The 20,719-nt window shown below is 40.7% G+C and overlaps 2 long non-coding RNA genes across 2 annotated transcripts; one reads left to right on the forward strand and one right to left on the reverse strand.

Moving 5' to 3' along the window:
* Positions 1–298: 298 nt before the first annotated feature.
* LOC105440635 lies at positions 299–1,791 on the reverse strand. The gene is made up of 3 exons (XR_004066455.1): positions 1,747–1,791; positions 694–797; positions 299–473 (listed from the first exon to the last, which is right to left on the reverse strand). It is a non-coding gene; the product is annotated as an uncharacterized LOC105440635 (long non-coding RNA).
* A 15,057-nt stretch (positions 1,792–16,848) lies between these two features.
* On the forward strand, positions 16,849–18,630 carry LOC115929346. Its single transcript, XR_004066429.1, has 3 exons — positions 16,849–16,974; positions 17,936–18,039; positions 18,244–18,630. It is a non-coding gene; the product is annotated as an uncharacterized LOC115929346 (long non-coding RNA).
* Positions 18,631–20,719: the final 2,089 nt, after the last annotated feature.

Raw genomic sequence — 20,719 nt, forward strand, 5'->3', positions numbered from 1 at the left:
CAAAATCAAATATTAAGCTCCAATAGCCTCATAATCTGCTACTTGAAACTATTAGAATTAAATGTTATGTATTTGTTACATTACCTTCTCCCATTTTTTTAAAACAAAGCATAGTCTACTTTTGAGCCGTGTTTCTTTTGCAGGGAATCTGTTATATCATGACTTACACTATATTATAAAACACATTACAAAACATAATTTATTAAATGACTTAAAATCACAATTTTTCCAGTGAAACAGTAAACATCTGATGTACATAAAAACATCCTTATGAGTAATGGTTGCTTTGTGGTTCACACACACAACAAGGACATATCAGGCTTATTATCAATGGTTGCTTGTTTGTTACCATAGCTTCATGTTATGAGGATTATAATACAAAGGTTTTGATCCCCATGCAGTCACAGTTACAGCAGATGGAGTTTGGTTCATTGAATAGGCTAAGTAGAACTTCATAGTCCCCGCAAGTATGTCTGTTGTATGAAAAGAGAAAAGAATAAAAGGAAGCACATTGAAACCTATTTCTATTAAACATTAAATAGGTCTTGCATGTACATTGTGACCAAAGTGGACTTACATGCACATTGTGGTAAAAGTGGAGTGCATAATCAGTTACATGAAAGTATTGATGGAAAAATGTGAATGAACAAATGTACCTGGGCATACAAACAACAACTTATTCCTACAGCCTACCTCTCAGAAATTCAGCAGCTCAGTAGTTCTCCTTCCTCTCTCTGAATTTGTCTTAATCATCAGGTTATTTGCCTTCATTTATTTTACTGAAGAAGAACATCATCCTGAAACAAAAATAAAAAGGTTTAGACCTCATTAAAATACCAAAGATCTACTCCATTGATAATTGGTCTTAGTTATAGTGTCAATCATATTCTAACTTTAAAAAAAACAACTAACTTTCATGTAGGCAGTGACTAGGCACCCCCTCCCCACTCAGTTACTAGTAATCATTGATTTACAGAATGACTACCGGTATCTCTTTTAAAGTCAAGAACAAACATACACATTCTTGCAGTACTATCTCATAAATGTGCTTGCACCAAGTTGTACTTGCCATGTCATGGCCTAAGAAAGCCAAGTTAGTCCCTTTCCTAAAATCAAGTCTAGAGGTCTACATCTTACTTAGATAACCAGCCGACAGTTGGCCTAACCTAGATGTAAACGCAGCCTGGAATGTAGATTTTACAAGGCCCTAATCGTTAGAGCCCAACTTTTCCATTTTAGTTCAATCTAACATTAAACCAAAGATTGTCTTTGTTTACGTTATCTCCCAAAATGAGCTTCGTGAAGGGGAAAAAAGTAAAATGAAAATTTACTGCACTGTACTGTACTGCAGTCTGTAGGTCTCTAAGTCTTATATGATCTAGAATTGTTAGTGGTAGGTTTGAGTTTTCTTCTGACCCAAATTTGAAAGTAGTTAATCAACTGTTGATTATTTGTGTCTTATTTTCAGAGATAGTTCCGCCCAAAAGTCTAGGCCAAGCTGTCACTGTCAGGAGTGACTGGTAGCCATAGCAATCAAGCTGACGATATTAGCTCGTGCCGACGTAAAATGATAAAAGTTTGAGCGTAGATTGCACCTACATTCATCAGACAAAACAATTTTAAATCACTACATAATGTACCTTTAGACACATCTGCAGATTCATAAAATCAGCAGATCTTTTTAATAAAAATTGTATAAACATTATTTAGTTTACAAAAGTAAGACGTTATTACAGCATTACTCACCAGCAGACTTTCCAAGAAAAATGGAGTATCTATTTTTCCTGTTCACGAAATAACTGGTGTTGGGCCAACTGGCTTGGAGACGCCTATGTGGGTGCAATCAATAGCACCAACCATATTAACGCCAGGGAAATGGCAGTAATCATAAAATTCATGTTGGGTCTGCACTCTGCAGGACTGCCTCTCTTGTTGAAAGAATTGAGATGTATTGCTCCGATCTCCTGGCAATGGCTATTGAGATGGACTTCACAAGGCGGGACACAGTAGCTTGGGAGAGGCCTTCTTTTTTCATCCCCATGCATCTGTAGCGACAAATGTTACAGTGCATTCATTTATAATTCACTGGTATACATATTGTGTTTTTAATCCAAAATGGCCGCTTAAGAAGTCATTGAGAGTTCGAGGATTTGGTATTACGCCATGTCCTCAGAACTGGTTTTAACTCGATTTATTATATAACGATGTTTATTCATTAGTATTTTGATCACATGACCAATTAACATAGATGTACGCGTATTTATTCATAAGTATTTAGATCACGTGCCTTATTAACATACATGTGCGCTTGTTTTGAACCAATCGCGCTGTAGTTGATTGGCGCTCTTCTGATTTTCCTGTGCGGGAATCAGTGAGCTGTTTTAATATTGGTATACACACATGCTGTCATTGTGTTGATATTTGTACCTAGAAAATTGTATCCAACGAGGATTGAACTGCTACGTCCCCGGACCATTCCCGGTGGACGTGCTCACCTATTTACATCTTGTACGTTTTGCAAGATATATTTTGACTCTCTCGATGTTCAACATTGACGACACTTTAATTCACCAGCAGTGAGAATAGAACATTTAATATGATCTAACGTTTTTCTCACCTGCATTATTGTTTGACAACCTTTTATCATCGACTTCATATATATTGTCTCGACATTTGATTCTTCGACCTGCATCGCAAGTCACTGAAGTTGATCTATTGACATTGACTGCATCATCATTGTATTCATCTGTTAACTGATTCATCATCGTTGTCTTCATCACCGTTGTCTTCATCATCGCTGTCTTCACCAGCGTCGTCTTCATCGTCGACTTCATCATCGCTGTCTTCACCAGCGTCGTCTTCATCATTGTTGTCATCATCGTTGCCTTCAACATCGTCTTCATCATCGTGGTATTCACCTAGCGTCGATCATCGTCTGCATATCCTACGCGATCGACAACCAGCTCGTCGACCACTGTTTTCGACTAGCTAGTTTCTACATCTACCTACCTAGAACTTGAAGAAGATCTACTTTGAATTCAACTCCAATGACTCACGTAACGTTAATTATATTGTGATTTATGCTTTGCATTGTTTATCATTGTGAGGCCTTATTTTGACTGAATGAGTGCCTGTTGTTGAGTGCGTACGCTTACTAACACATATTTTACATGTTTATAATTGCACTAGTTCTAGGCCTATGCCTGGTCTACTGATCTAGATCTGCTATAGTCTAGATCCACCGATATATTGTTGTATTCTCGTGTTGTGCATTCCGTACACATACACAAGTAGAGATTTGTTTAGCGGTTTCTTGAACCACAATATTTCGTGCCTATGTAAGTAAATCTAAACGCTGTCTAGCTTAGATTTGAGTAGTATTTTCTTGACTGTTATTATTCATGCAGTGGGAATGATATTTAACTGACTTGTTTTAGTACTGTTTTAAGTTGTACTGAACAGCTAGAATCTAGACTCCTGATATTTCGAGACTTGTATTCAGCGGTAATCATTAATACCATAGTGACTAAGTTGAGTCTCCTTTACATTAATGTGCTGTTGGAAGTTATCTATGTTGTTTGATTATTAATAGTAACTACCAAGGGCCTAGTGATAGTTTAATTGTCTGTCACTGTTGAGATAGACAGAAGAGGTTTCTGATAATTCTGTAATCATTGTATCTTATGTGAAATTATAGAATATAGAACCAGTTTTTAACCATAATCAATTTGTCTGGATGTGATCATTTATTAAGTGTTTTCTTGTCTGGAGGGATACTGCTTTTTAGTAGTTTAATTAAAAAAGGGAATTATGTGGGATTACTAGTTAACACGCAACATAGTCCATACCCCATGTAGTTTTCCAAATTGGTGACCCCGACGTGATCCCCCTGAGATAAACATTTAGTTAGATTACCTTTGCTTATTAATATTTTTTTTTTTACCATTAGATAATCACATTTCTTACTGATACATTGAATTTAGTTGTGTGAACAGTGGGCGTGGCGCGGCGTCATGACTGAACCCAATACTCTTCAGCACCAAGTTGCTGCGCTCACGACATTGGTCAAGGAATTGACCGCCACTATCGGTTGCATGCGGAGCCGAAGCAGCAGCATGAGAAGCATGAGCAGCAACAGGAAGCGCGACTCATCCCGCTATAAATCAGCGAGCACTTCTGAAGTTTGCTGGTATCATGAGAAGTGGGGTGACAAGGCTCACCAGTGCCGCCCGCCATGCACATATAGCAAGCCGGCGGAAAACATCTAGGCCAGGAGGTGGGCGCGACACCCCTCACTGGCCCTCTTCGTGGCGGTCGCTTGTTCTATGTCACAGATAGAGATTCTGGGACACGATTTTTGGTCGATACGGGTGCCGCGGTAAGCGTAATTCCTGCCAACACCGCTGATAAGAGGCACCTTATGCCACTCGTTTTGCAGGCTGCAAACAAGACGCGCATATGCACTTATGGGCAGCGTGAGCTCACAGTGTGTATTGGGCTGCGGCGTTCGTTTAAGTGGTCATTCATATTGGCCGATGTTTCGCAGCCTATCCTCGGCGCAGATTTTTTGAGGCATTACGGCTTACTAGTGGATTTGCGCACCAACCGACTTTGGGATGCCACCACTAGTCTGTCCGTACATGGCATCGCCTCCGACTTACCGTCGCTGAATCTCACAATAGTGCAAGTAGACTCCGATTCTGTCTACAAACGCTTACTTGCCGAGTTCACGGAAGTAACTCGGCCCATGTTTAAGAACTGTCCGTTGAAACATGACGTCACACATAGAATACTCACAACCGGCCCACCAGTTTCGGCACGACCTCGACGCTTAGCGCCGGACAAACACAAGATCGCTAAAGACGAGTTTGGCCGGTTACTCGATTTGGGCATTGTCGAGCCCTCAGACAGTTCATGGGCGTCGCCGCTCCACATGGTGCCAAAGAAGTCAGGCGGTTGGCGACCATGTGGCGATTACCGCGCTCTTAATCGCGTGACCGTCCCGGATCGCTATCCCATTCCGCACCTTCACGACTTTGCCGCACAGTTGCGAGACAAGTGCGTATTTTCCAAAGTTGACTTAGTGCGCGCATATCATCAGATCCCCGTACACCCTGATGATGTGAAGAAGACCGCGCTGACAACCCCTTTTGGGTTATTCCATTTCCGACGCATGCCATTCGGACTACGCAACGCGGCGCAAACCTTTCAAAGGTTTATTGATAGGGTCGTCCGTGACCTGCCATTTGTATTCGTGTATCTTGATGATATTCTTGTTGCCAGCGAGAATCCCGAACAGCACGAGACTCATTTGCGCCAGCTGTTCACAAGCCTCCGTGATTATGGAGTAGTAGTGCATCCTGACAAATGCCAGTTTGGAGTCGAAGCACTAGACTTTCTAGGGCACCATGTGACTGCCCAGGGCGTCTCCCCGATGGATGACAAGGTCGCGGTAATTCGCAAATTTCCGCGCCCTACCTCGCTACGCCAGCTGCGCCGGTTCTTAGGCATGGTTAATTTTTACCGCCGATTTATGCCTAAGTGCGCATCCTCGCTGGCCGCCTTGACTGATTTGCTGCGCAAGCAACCTAAGCGCTCTCGAAAGGCGTTAGATTGGTCCCCTGTGTGCGACTCTGCTTTCGCGGCTGTCAAAGAGGACCTCGCGAACGTCACGATGCTTACATACCCGTCTGTTGAGCTACCTACAAGCCTCGCGGTAGACGCTTCCGATCTCGCCGTAGGTGGTGTGTTACAGCAACTCCATGAAGGGGAGTGGCGACCGCTTGCGTTCTTTTCTCGCCGCCTCAAGCCTCCCGAGACTAGGTATAGTACCTTTGGTCGAGAGCTGCTAGCCATTTACCTCGGAATACGCCATTTCCGATACTTCTTAGAGGGGCGTGATTTTTTTGTTTTTACAGACCACAAGCCTCTTACCTTCGCACTCAAGACATCGCCCGATCGACATTCCCCTAGGGAAGCGCGGCAACTCGATTACGTGTCACAGTTTACCTCCGACATACGCCATATTCGAGGCGTTGATAATCAGGTAGCTGATGCACTTTCTCGCACCGAGATTGACTCAGTGCAATTACCGAACTCGATTAACCTGCGTGTAGTCGCGACCGACCAAGTCGATGACGTTGAGCTCGCTGCTCTGCGCTCAGACACGTCAACCTCGCTCAAATTTGAGAAGGTCCTCCTTCCGGAAGGGGACGCGCACATTTGGTGCGACATGTCCACAGGGCATCCGCGGCCGTATGTATCGGTAGCGCACCGTCGATCGTTGTTTGACAATCTGCACAATCTCGCGCATCCGGGCATTAAAGCTTCGCAAAAGCTTATAGCGGCCCGTTTTGTGTGGCGGGGTATGAACAAGGACATTTGTACATGGGCGCGTACTTGCATCCCATGTCAGCGCGCAAAGATCCAACGTCATACGCACTCACCGCTTGGCACTTTTGCCAACCCCGATGCCCGTTTTGCACACGTTCATATTGATCTTGTTGGGCCACTACCGCCCTCGAAAGGGCACATTTATCTGCTGACTTGTATCGACAGGTTCACCCGTTGGCCCGAAGCGATCCCGATAGCGGATGCCACTGCCGAGACAGTAGCCATAGCTCTAGTGGAGAACTGGGTAGCTCGCTTTGGAGCTCCAGCCACGATTACGCATGATCGAGGTCGTCAGTTTCAATCTGCGCTTTTCACTGCATTAGCTAATTTGCTAGGTTGTCGGACCATAGCCACCACGGCCTACCACCCGCAGGCCAACGGTATGGTGGAACGGTTCCATCGGCAACTTAAAGCCTCTCTCAAATCTCAACCCGAGCCAAACCGTTGGCAAGAATACCTTCCTCTGGTCATGTTGGGTATCCGCGCAGCTATTAAGGAAGACATCGGAGCTTCCGCTGCCGAACTAGTCTACGGGACGGCGTTGCGTCTTCCAGGCCAGCTGATAGTGCCTACGCGACACGATACTGTTGACCCCGCGGACTACGTCCAACGCTTGAAGGACCATATCGTCGGCCTTATGCCAAAAGGGCCTTAACCCGATTTTGGGGGTTATTGAGTTATTAATATCACCTTGTAGATTTCATCATTCTCTTTAAAATGATGTGCTTCACTTGTTCAAATTCGATTTATTTATGAAGATAATTATGAATTTCAAAAGGGCCTTAACGCGTATCTCATCTTTTTCCTTACGCCAAAAGGGCCTTAACCTCCACGGATGATCCATTTGCGTTAGGAGGGCCTTTCTGGCAAACCAAAGGTGTTGCGAAACAAGAAAATTTCCTTATGCCAAAAGGGCGCTAACTATGCGTGCGTACGCGCGCATAGTTACGCGCATAGTTACGCGTACGATAACGGCAGGTTAAGACACTTTTGGCATAACGCCGCGTAGGTTACGCCCCTTTTGGCATAATGCCGAGTAGGTTACGGCCCTTCTGGCATAACATACGCTAACATACGTTACATTCAAGCCTTATGCCAAAAAGGCCCTAACATGTTTTTTGCACATAGCATGTACAATTCTGAATATTTTATAACAAATTTAACACATTTCATGTAAAACTTAATAACTTAACACATTTATCGAAATTGGCTTCAAAAGCAAAAAAACGACCACAAACTTTTGACTATTAGAGAGGCCAAAACCTTTAAACGCGATTATCTCGGAATGGCCAAAAGCAGTTAAGGCCCTTTTGGCATAAGGCCGACGATATGTCTGTTTTAGCGCCTACAGCGACACGTAGGTCACCACAGACCAGTTTTGTACATAGGTCTCTCGATACTTGTACGCATATTTTCTTGCGTATCGATGCTGTCCGTAAGCCATTACAGCCTCCGTATTTGGGTCCGTTCAAGGTTCTCAAACGAAACCCGAAGTTTTTCGTTATTGAGCAAAAGGGCAAGCATGTTTCTGTAAGCATTGATCGACTGAAACCCGCATTTTTGGAAAGCGTTTCGGCTAGGACTACCGCGGCTGACGTGCCTCTAGAGGGAGAGCCTACCGTCTCCTCCCCTCTGCGCACAGCACTTCGCGCAACCTCTGCGCCTGCTCCTGCACCTGCTCCTACGCCTGCTCCTGCTCTGGTGAAAACGCAACCTGCTGCGCGTGTCACACGTTCAGGCCGCCACGTCCACTGGCCGCAAAGGTACGTTCAGGTTCACTACATTGAACGTGTCGCATAAATAGTGGTTATTTTCATGTATATTAATGTATTTTGTACATATGTTTCCTTTATATTTTTAATTGTGTATTTTCGCCCCTCGGAGCTTACGCAAGCTCGGGTCTAGTAGGGGGGTTAATGTAGCGACAAATGTTACAGTGCATTCATTTATAATTCACTGGTATACATATTGTGTTTTTAATCCAAAATGGCCGCTTAAGAAGTCATTGAGAGTTCGAGGATTTGGTATTACGCCATGTCCTCAGAACTGGTTTTAACTCGATTTATTATATAACGATGTTTATTCATTACTATTTTGATCACATGACCAATTAACATAGATGTACGCGTATTTATTCATAAGTATTTAGATCACGTGCCTTATTAACATACATGTGCGCTTGTTTTGAACCAATCGCGCTGTAGTTGATTGGCGCTCTTCTGATTTTCCTGTGCGGGAATCAGTGAGCTGTTTTAATATTGGTATACACACATGCTGTCATTGTGTTGATATTTGTACCTAGAAAATTGTATCCAACGAGGATTGAACTGCTACGTCCCCGGACCATTCCCGGTGGACGTGCTCACCTATTTACATCTTGTACGTTTTGCAAGATATATTTTGACTCTCTCGATGTTCAACATTGACGACACTTTAATTCACCAGCAGTGAGAATAGAACATTTAATATGATCTAACGTTTTTCTCACCTGCATTATTGTTTGACAACCTTTTATCATCGACTTCATATATATTGTCTCGACATTTGATTCTTCGACCTGCATCGCAAGTCACTGAAGTTGATCTATTGACATTGACTGCATCATCATTGTATTCATCTGTTAACTGATTCATCATCGTTGTCTTCATCACCGTTGTCTTCATCATCGCTGTCTTCACCAGCGTCGTCTTCATCGTCGACTTCATCATCGCTGTCTTCACCAGCGTCGTCTTCATCATTGTTGTCATCATCGTTGCCTTCAACATCGTCTTCATCATCGTGGTATTCACCTAGCGTCGATCATCGTCTGCATATCCTACGCGATCGACAACCAGCTCGTCGACCACTGTTTTCGACTAGCTAGTTTCTACATCTACCTACCTAGAACTTGAAGAAGATCTACTTTGAATTCAACTCCAATGACTCACGTAACGTTAATTATATTGTGATTTATGCTTTGCATTGTTTATCATTGTGAGGCCTTATTTTGACTGAATGAGTGCCTGTTGTTGAGTGCGTACGCTTACTAACACATATTTTACATGTTTATAATTGCACTAGTTCTAGGCCTATGCCTGGTCTACTGATCTAGATCTGCTATAGTCTAGATCCACCGATATATTGTTGTATTCTCGTGTTGTGCATTCCGTACACATACACAAGTAGAGATTTGTTTAGCGGTTTCTTGAACCACAATATTTCGTGCCTATGTAAGTAAATCTAAACGCTGTCTAGCTTAGATTTGAGTAGTATTTTCTTGACTGTTATTATTCATGCAGTGGGAATGATATTTAACTGACTTGTTTTAGTACTGTTTTAAGTTGTACTGAACAGCTAGAATCTAGACTCCTGATATTTCGAGACTTGTATTCAGCGGTAATCATTAATACCATAGTGACTAAGTTGAGTCTCCTTTACATTAATGTGCTGTTGGAAGTTATCTATGTTGTTTGATTATTAATAGTAACTACCAAGGGCCTAGTGATAGTTTAATTGTCTGTCACTGTTGAGATAGACAGAAGAGGTTTCTGATAATTCTGTAATCATTGTATCTTATGTGAAATTATAGAATATAGAACCAGTTTTTAACCATAATCAATTTGTCTGGATGTGATCATTTATTAAGTGTTTTCTTGTCTGGAGGGATACTGCTTTTTAGTAGTTTAATTAAAAAAGGGAATTATGTGGGATTACTAGTTAACACGCAACATAGTCCATACCCCATGTAGTTTTCCAAACATCAATTGGAAAGAACCTGAAATAGCAGAAAATCAAGATGAAAAATATGTTGATATTTGATAAGAAATTACGATTTCTCTTTCTCTGTAGTTTACTAATAGAGTTATTAGACTAAGCTAGGTCTACTGTAACATTATCAGCAAATGTATATGTCAAAAAAGGAAGCTTCTGTCCATTTCCTTTCAATTCCTATAAGACCTGTCAAGACTAGACGAAATTTAGATTTCTTGGGGAGGGGGGGGGGGGTGGATGGTTATGAAAATCATCATCATCCTGTACAAAATTATCCCACCAACAGCCACAACTAGCACTGCAGCTCAGGCAGAGGTGTTACCAGACCGAAATTTCTGTCTTTTTCGTTCATTAGCCTCTGATTTGGGTAGGGTCGGCTCCTGAAAGAGATCCTAGTCCTACCCAAATCAGAGGCTAACGAACGAAAGAGACAGCCAGATCTAGATTTAGGCATAGGGTCTAGGCCTAGTGCTATATAGTCCACTTTTAGGCAACAGCGTCTCGAAAATCCACTATAAAAGTAGTTTCTACGTCTAGCAATGATAATTTTAAGGTGGTGTTAAGGTGGTATATGCGTACGAAAGTACAATAGTGCCCAGAAAAAATTACCCGGTAAGAAATTGCTCAATCTTAGGAAACGAAAATGTTAAACGACAATTATTTGCACGTATGGGACTGGTCTGCAATCACCATGAAAATTTATCAAGTTTCTCCCAAATTTATTCAGTTAAAAGCATTTTAGATTATCTCCAGTACAGCAAAATGAAAGTAACAAAAATATTTTATTAGCTGGTGTAACTTTCATGAGCGCTTATCCATGCAAAAGAGTGTAAATTGTTATCAAATATAGAAATTCAAATGCAAAACTTAACGTTCACTCTCCGCGGACACTCGATTTAACTAAAACGTGACGTCACGCGAAGTTAGGCCGAACTATGACGTATTTAAACCTGCCCTCTGAGCGGCCTAAAGTTAGGCCGAACTATGACGTATTTAAGCCTGGCTTATCTTTAGGCCACCTTCGAGAATACGTGCCTTCACGGTTGTTTCATCGCAAAGCATGCCGGGACATAATTCTAGTCCATTTTCACCTTCGCCGTGATCAGCTGTCCTGTTGCAAACAACGGGATTCGTATCGAATCAACATCATAATCTTGTACATAGTCCGCTATTCTGCAGTGATTTTCTTCCAATCCAGTATCATTTGTACGGTAAGAAAACCAAAGTTTGTGGTTATTCATTTTTATGACTAATAAAGCTGATAATACGACGTAATGAGAGTGGGCCGAGATCCAACTTTAGTAAATCATAGGCCTAGATCTAGTCCCGTATGTTCAAATGTGTGTGCATTTTAAGTAGACTGATTGTCTTTTAAGCTGCTTAAGTACACTCGTCTCGTGTTTTAGGTAGAAATGTACAGTAATATGAGATTTATGTCTCATGAAATATTAATAGACTTTCTAGATCCTATAATTGATAATGGAATAGGGTCTACTAGAATGGCCGACAGTTAGGCCTAGAAAGTGATTGCAATTAGAAATTATAAATGTAAGAAAGTAAAAGAGGCCATGAAAACGATAGATTTTTTCGATCTGGATCTGAATATAATAGTCTGATATCAATGAGCTCTACTTGAGGATCTACATGACAGGGGCGTACGGAGGATTTTTTCGAGGGGGGGGGGGGGCCGGGGGGTAAAATTTGAAAATCACGCAGTCAATTTCACAACGACTCGGCCAGCCGGTGAATAAGCCGGGGGTGGTAAGAGCACCTTTTTTTTTCCTTCTTTTTTTCCCCGAAAATATGAAATTTGGGAGACCGATATTTTGTTCAGTTGGTGGGGGGTAAGGTCACCTTTTTTGGGTCACCCTTTAACACAAAAAATGTTTAATTTATTTTTGTTATTAAAAAAGTGAGGGGGGGGGGTTTCCTCAAAAACACACACACACATAGTCTAAACAAAATTGGAGGAGGGGGGGGGGGGGGTTCAACCCCCGAAACTCCCTCCCCCCTGCATACACGTCTGCTACATGATCTAGTGTTGAAGAAGTGATGAGGGTTCTTTGGTCTCAAACTTAAATTTGATTTTCTTTTCCCTTTTATTTATCAGTTGCAGCATCATCGAACACTATGACCCATGAATCAGAAGATAACGTAGATGCTACGAGAGAGCTCATTTCACAATGGACAACAGAAGTGTTACGTGACTTTCTACAAGGAGGGGACTCAAGCTTGGAAATCGAGTACCAGTAGTCATTATTTTATGGGTGTTCTCTGCCTTGACTCTGGGGGTACTGTTCAGCCATCCGAGGTAGAGATAAACTGGACGATGGATGGAGAGGGGGGGGGGGGGGGGGGGGGGGGGAGAAAGGCATGCAGACTGCACAGCTGGTCGTCTACTATGTATAGAGACATTTGTGTGTACCTAGTAGGTAAGGACCCTCCATCACTAGAGGGAAGAATGAGAGACTACAAAGAGGGAAAGGCATTTAGTTATTTTGCCAGTTTCTGGTTAAGGAGATATTTTTTTCATCTCGTGGGAGAAAGCTGTCTGTAATTCAAAATCATTTGATACTTGAATAAATTTAGTTCATTTTCTAGACTGTTTCATGTCAAACCGTTGATTCTACTTTCTTGTGAGTATAGTCAGAGAGATAAAGAAGTAACACGAGTAAAGAATGAAAAAGAAGCTAATATTTGAACGAGGAGGAGAAAATGGAGATTACGTTGTTGCCCATAGAGTTGGAATAATTGTTCTTACCACTTTTTATTAAATGATTGTGACCATTTGGTTTATTGTTTGTACATAAAGGTCATATGTTATAAGAACTGTATTGATCAATCTAAAGAGTCTTATAGATTGATTAATACAGTTTTGAGATGATGATGATGATTGTGATGATGAACGAGAAGGAGAAGAGGAGGAACATATCATGAGTTGATGGAGAAAAGATTGATAGAGGGGTTATCATTACAGAGAGAGAGAAAGAGAGATGGACTAACATGAGGAAGGGAGAGCAAGAATGGAGGCTATGACATAGGGGAAGAGATAGAAATCAAAATTATATTTATACTAACATTTACTAAATTAGAATAGTAAATTAGAAGATAAAGCTAAAGGAAAGAATGCAAACTAAAATTAAGCTAAGACCATCACAATATCGTTTACATTATAATATAAATTAAGTAAAGGTACATGGAAACGTGTACATTTGTAAAATTTAATCTCTTGTTCTCTTAGATCTTCCTCTTCACACCTAATTCTTGCTCTCCCTCTCTATCTCTCCCTCCCCTCTCTGTCTCTTTCTCTCTCCTCTCTCCTTATTATCACTCTTTCTCTTTCATTATTAAGCGTCGACATCTCTCTCGATGCCTCTCTCTGTTTCTATGATTTTTCTCTCGTTAAATATTTAAAACATCAGGTCTGTCTGACCTTCCTCTCTTGAATAAATCATGAATAACTTCAACTCGGCGTCCTACATACAGTAATGATTGCTTAGTACTCATCTACAACCTTCTCTGTGTTGTTTTATTTTATTGATAAAATAAATATAACCATGAGATGAATACAAGTTAGATCAATATCAACAGGTTTAATGCAATGCATATAAGTTGACATCTTATGAAGAAGTAGTACCACCCCCGCCCCCCCCCCCCCTCCAGGAACGGGAACGGAGGTACCGCATGCGTGTTCCCAAAATCTCTGGCTCGTAACAAAGAAAAAGATCTGCCCGTATTGACTTTACACACTGGACTTTTGCTGAGAAGGGGGGGGGGGGGGTACCACCTTTAATGCAAACACATTTAAAGGGATCGGGTAACTTACTCTCAGATTCTGAAACAAAATCCTGGATTTAGCTCATGCTGCAATGATAAATTTAGGTCAGTCAGGAACTCAATGACTTTTACAATCCGTTCGCCTGTCTCATTATCAAGATATTTACGATTGGAAATCGAAACCAAATTTTGTGTTTGCCAAACGGTTTTCATAACACTACAGTTTATTGGGGAAAACGAGTATGGTAAAAGGGGTCAAACAAAGATTTTTACTTTTTAGAGGCACTTCTTGATCATTTTGATGCACAATTTTGTTAGGGCTTTAGTATTAATACACCATATCACAGACACTGGTAGCACGTAGGGCCATACGTCCATCTCGGTTTAAACATTGTTATACATTGTTAAACAATGCATTTTACAATACCTTTACAACATACACCATACACCATTTGCTGTCACATGGTTTGGAAATCACATTACAGATAATAATTCTACAACTGTGAGGTTTCACCTGTCGTCATTTGATACCCGAAGGAACACTTTTTTAGGGGCTAAATCTAATTTTTTCACAAGGCAAAATAACTATATGCCTTCCCCTCTTTGTAGTCTCTCATTATTTTTCCCTCTAGTGATGGAGGGTCCTTATCCAGTAGGTACATACAAACATAGTAGGCCAGTTCTGCATGCCTACCCCCACCCCCCCCCCCCCCAATCCATCCATTGTCCAGTTCCTCACAGTGTCTACCTCGCATGGCTGAACAGCTACCGCGTCAAGGCAGAGAACACCCATAAGATAATGACTACCGGTACTCGATTTCCAAGCTTGAGTCCCCTCCTTGTAGAAAGTCACGTAACACTTCTGTTGTCCATTGTGAAATGAGCTCTCTCGTAACATCTACATGCACGTTATCTTCTGTTTCATCGGCCGTGTTCGATGATGCTGCAACTGATAAATATAAGGGAAAAGACAATCATATTAAGTTCGTGACCACAAGAATGATTGTAACAAAAGAATCCTTATCACTTCTTCAACACGTAGATGCTCAAGTTGAGCTCATCGATATCAGAATTTATATCCAGATCCAGATCGACAAATCTATCATTTTCATGGCCTCTTTTACTTTTTTACACTTAATTGCAATCACTATCTAAATGTCAGCCATTCTAGTAGACCCTATTCCATTATCAATTATAGGATCTAGAAAGTCTATTAATATTTCATGAGACATAAATCTCATATTACTGTACATTTCTACCTAAAACACGAGACGAGTGTACTTAAGCAGCTTAAAAGACAATCAGTCTACTTAAAATGCACACACATTTGAACATACGGGACTAGATCTAGAATCTAGGCCTACATTTACTAAAGTTGGATCTCGGCCCACTCTCATTACGTCGTATTATCAGCTTTATTAGTCATAAAAATGAATAACCACAAACTTTGGTTTCTTACCGTACAAATGATACTGGATTGGAAGAAAATCACGGCAGAATAGCGGACTATGTACAAGATTATGATGTTGATTCGATACGAATCCCGTTGTTTGCAACAGGACAGCTGATCACGGCGAAGGTGAAAATGGACTAGAATTATGTCCCGGCATGCTTTGCGATGAAACAACCGTGAAGGCACGTATAGCAAAAAAGATAGTCCATGGTTTAAACTTGGTTTAAACCAAGGCTTAAATACGTCATAGTTCGGCCTAACTTTAGGCCGCTCAGAGGGCAGGTTTAAATACGTCATAGTTCGGCCTAACTTCGCGTGACGTCACTTTTTAGTTAAATCGACTGTCCGCGGAGAGTGAACGGTAAGTTTTGCATTTGAATTTCTATATTTGATAACAATTTACACTCTTATGTATGGATAAGCGCTCATGAAAGTTACACCAGCTAATAAAGTATTTTTGTTACTTTCATGTTGCTGTACTGGTGATAATCTAAAATGCTTTTAACTGAATAAATTTGGGGGAAACTTGATAAATGTTCACAGTGTTCGCAGAGCAGTCCCATACGTGCAAATAATTGTCGGTTAACATTTTCATTTCCTGAGATTGAGCAATTTCTTACCGGGTAATTTTTTTCTTGGCACTATTGTACTTTCGTACGCTTATACCACCTTAACATCACCTTAAAAATATCATTGCTAGACGTAGAAACTACTTTTATAGTGGATTTTCGAGACGCTGTTGCCTAAAAGTGGACTAGCACTAGGCCTAAATCTAGATCTAGCTGTCTCTTTCGTTCGTTAGCCTCTGATTTGGTCGGCTCCTCTCTTTCAGGTGCCGACCCTACCCAAATCAGAGGCTAACGAACGAAAGAGACAGAAATTTCGGTCTGGTATCACCTCTGCCTGAGCTGCAGTGCTAGTTGTGGCTGTTGGTGCGATCATTTCCTACAGGATGATGATGATTTTCATAACCACCCCCAAGAAAGCATTTAAAAAAAAAAATGTTAGGCCTAGTAGTAGTACTAGACCTAACAAGTTAGACCTCTAGCCGGCTCTAGACTAGAAATCTTAATTTCATCAATAAGAGTCTGGTCTAGACAGGTCTAATACAAATCGAAAGGAAATGGACAGAAGCTTCCTTTTTTTGACATAGGTCTACATTTGCTGATAATGTTACAGTAGTTTAGGCTTATAATACTTGTTAGTAAACTAGACGTCTACAGAGAAATTGTAATTTCTTATCAAATATCAACATATTTTTTCATCTTGATTTTCTGCTATTTCAGGTTCTTTTCAATTGATGCATGGGGATGGAGAAAAAAAGGCCTCTCCCAAGCTATGGTATCCCGCCTTGTGAAGTCCATCTCAATAGCCATTGCCAGGAGATGGGAGCAATACATCACAATTCCTTCAGCAAGAGAGGCAGTCCTGCAGAGTGCAGACCCAACATGAATTGTATAATTACTACCATTTCCCTGGCGTTAATATGGTCGGGGCTATTGATTGCAGCCACATAGGCATCTCCAAGCCAGTTGGCCCAACACCAGTTATTTCCTGAACAGGAAAAAATAGATACTCCATTTTTCTTGGAAAGTCTGCTGGTGAGTAAAGCTGTAATTACGCCTAAATTTTGTAAACCAAATCATGTTTATACAATTTGTATTAAAAAGATCTGCTGAATTTATGAATCTGCAGATGTGTCTACAGGTACATTATGAAGTGATTTAAAATTGTTTTGTCTGATAAATGTAGGTGCAACCTACACTCAAACTTTTATTCATTTTACATGGGCACGAGCTAATATTTCAGCTCGATTGCCATGGCTACCAGTCATTCCTGACAGTGACAGCTTGGCCTAGACTTTTGGGTGGAACTATCTGAAAATAAGACACAAATAATCAACAGTTGATTAACTACTTTCAAATTTGGGTCAGAAGAAAATTCAGACCTACCACTAACAATTCTGGAACAAATAAGACTTAGAGACCTACAGACTACAGTACAGTGCAGTAAATTTTACTTTTACTTTTTCCCCTTTCACGAAGCTCATTTTGGGAGATAACATAAACAAAGACAATCTTTGGTCTAATGTTAGAGTGAACTGAAATGGAAAAGTTGGGCTCTAACGATTAGGGCCTTGTAAAATCTCCATTCCAGGCTACGTTTACATCTAGGTTAGGCCAACTGTCGGCTCGTTATCTAAGTAAGATGTAGACTTGATTTCAGGAAAGGGACTAACTTTGGTATAGACTTTAACTACTTAGGGCTTTCTTAGGCCATGACATGGCAAGTACAACTTGGTGCAAGCACATTTATGAGATAGTACTGCAAGAATGTGTATGTTTGTTCTTGACTTTAAAAGAGATACCGGTAGTCATTCTGTAAATCAATGATTACTAGTAACTGAGTGGGGAGGGGGTGCCTAGTCACTGCCTACTTGAAAGGCGCCTTAAGTTTTTTTTTTAAGTTAGAATATTATTGACACTATAACTAAGACCAATTATCAATGGAGTAGATCTTTGATATTTTAATGAGGTCTAAACCTTTTTATTTTTGTTTCAGGATGATGTTTTTCTTCAGTAAAATAAATGAAGGCAAATTCCCTGATAACTGAGACAAATTCAGAGAGAGGAAGGAGAACTACTGAGCTGCTGAATTTATGACAGGTAGGCTGTAAGAATAAGTTGTTGTTTGTATTCCCAGGTACTTCAAGGATGGCATTTGTTCATTCACATTTGTCCATCAATAATTTCATTTAATTGATTATGCACTCCACTTTTACCACAATGTACATGCAAGACCTTTTTAAGGTTTAACAGAAATAGGTTTCAATGTGTTTCCTTTCATTCTTTTCTCTTTTCATTCAACAGACATACTTGCAAGGACTATGAAGTTCTACTTAGCCTCTTCAATGAACCAGACTCCATCTGCTGTAACTGTGACTGCATGGGGATCAAAACCTTTGTATTATAATCCTCATAACATGAAGCTATGGTAACAAACAAGCAACCATTGATAAAAAGCCTGATATGTCCTTGTTGTGTGTGTGAACCACAAAGCAACCATCACTCATAAGGATATTTTTATGTACATCAGATGTTCATTGTTTCACTGGAAAAATTGTGATTTTGATTCATTTAAGAAATCTTGTTTTATAATGTGTTTTATAATATAGTGCAAGTCATGATATAACAGATTCCCTGCAAAAGAAACACGGCTAAAAAGTAGACTATGCTTTGTTTTAAAAAAATGGGAGAAGGTAATGTAACAAATACATAACATTTAATTCCAATAGTTTCGAGTAGCAGATTATGAGGCTATTGGAGCTTAATATTTGATTTTGACCTTCAATTTTATAATCGTATTCATCATGAATTACAATCTTTTCTGTTTTAAGAAAAATAAATAAATTGAACATAATTGTTGATATGTTATATACAATATTCCTTTCATATCTTTTGATTTTAAGTGTGCATATTGTTGGGTTCATTGAATTATACATGGAAACAGTCTTGAATAGAACAGTGGGAGAACAGAGCGAACGAGAGAGAGAGAGAGAGAGAGAGATATAGAGTAAAAGAGAAAGGGAACCAAATGAGAAAGAACAATTTAATGGTGAGAGAAATAAACAATGATGTGAGATGGTGTGTGTGTGAGAGAGAGAGAGAGATGGAGATAGGGAGAAAGAGTTGGGGGTGACAGTGCCCCTTTTTATATAGGAAAGTTCCCTTTTAACTTTGTAAGAAGTGCCCCTTTTTCCATAGGAAAAGTGCCCCTTCCCCTTTTCACCTCTGATAAGTGCCCCTTTAATTTTGACACGCGCCCCTTTTCCTTTGACAAGTTTTCATTTTCCTTTGCAATAAGTGCCCCTTTTCACTTTTGAGAAGTGCCCCTTCACCTCTGATAATTGCCCTATTTAAATCTGAGAGGTGCCCCTATTAACAAAATTATCGGTGCCCCTTTTATTTCAACAAATGCACATTTCCTTTATTATAAGTGCCTCTTTTTCATTCTCATAAGTGCCCCTTTTAAAATATGTTCAATGCCCCTTTTCAGGTGCGATATGTGACCCTTTTCATCTCTGATAATTTCCCTTTTAACAATGATACAATTCCAGCGAGTGCCCTTTTTGTTGGTGCTGCCCCCCTCTTTGGAAGTCGCTCCGCCGTCCCTGGACGTCATATTGCTCAAGTTGTCGAGGTGATGCATCCTCTCCACACTCAGCGCGCATCCATTGTTTTAGCCCATTGTCTTAGTGCATTGTGACGTCATATTGCTCAAGTTGTCGAGGTGATGCATCCTCTCCACACTGCGCGCATCCATTGTCTTAGTGCATTGTGACGTCGCAGCTTCGGTACTGAGCATGTGCAGAAACTGTAACCATGGTGAATGATCCATGGACTAAGTTAGGCCAGGTTTAAACCATGGATCAGTTAGGCCACCTTTCGAGAAATGAAAATGACTTAGGTCAGCGGCCTAAGTTAAGCCTGGCCTAACTAAACCACGGTTTAACTTAGGCCAGGTTTAACTTAGGCCGCTTTCGAGAATACCACCCAAGTTTAAGTCAGCAGTTTGCAAATTAAATGAAATAAACATAAAACCTCACTTTTATATCAGTAATATCAGTAACTGAAAGAAAAAAATACGGGCAATCTTGACAACATCGGACTACAAAAATGATGATAATAATGCATCCCGAAAGCGTCAAATCAGTAAATCGGCACATTTTGTAAAGTCATTAAGCATGCAGAAAGTGTTAACAACAAAAAGCGAACCAGTTATCACGGTGAGGCAAAATGGTCTTGTGGATAAAAGTGATCACTTCACAATGCAATGTACTCGGTTCGAGTCTCAGTTTCTCCTTTATATAAACCCATGTTATTTTTTTTTCTTCACTCCATAATATTGACTTGTCATCTCTTTTTTAAAGGGGACACCCCCCCCCCCCCCCTCAACAAAGAAAAAATAGCATGTAATACTCTTTCTTTAACAAGCGACTCTCTGAATTAGTCAGAAAACATCTTTTGCTACATCTACAACAATTAGTGTAAGTATGAAGAATACATGAAGATTAGCAATGTGACACTTTAGTCTAGTGGGTAGGCAATCGTCTGATAACTGGAAGGTATCGGGTTCGACCCCCAGCTGTTGCGTTTTTTTCTTTTGCTACATCTACAACAATAAGTATAAGTATGAAAAAAAAAGAGAGCACTATTTTTTTGTTTGGCCCTCGAAAATTTGAAAAATCCCCCCCCCCCCCCCCCCCACATTAATCGCCAGGGGGGTCCCATCTAGACAGCTAGCTGGCAATCGACAGCTAGCTGGCAATCGACAGCTAGCTGGCGG

Source organism: Strongylocentrotus purpuratus, unplaced genomic scaffold, assembly GCF_000002235.5.
Source record: "Strongylocentrotus purpuratus isolate Spur 01 unplaced genomic scaffold, Spur_5.0 spur5_scaffold_4, whole genome shotgun sequence".
Lineage (NCBI taxonomy): Eukaryota > Metazoa > Echinodermata > Echinoidea > Camarodonta > Strongylocentrotidae > Strongylocentrotus > Strongylocentrotus purpuratus.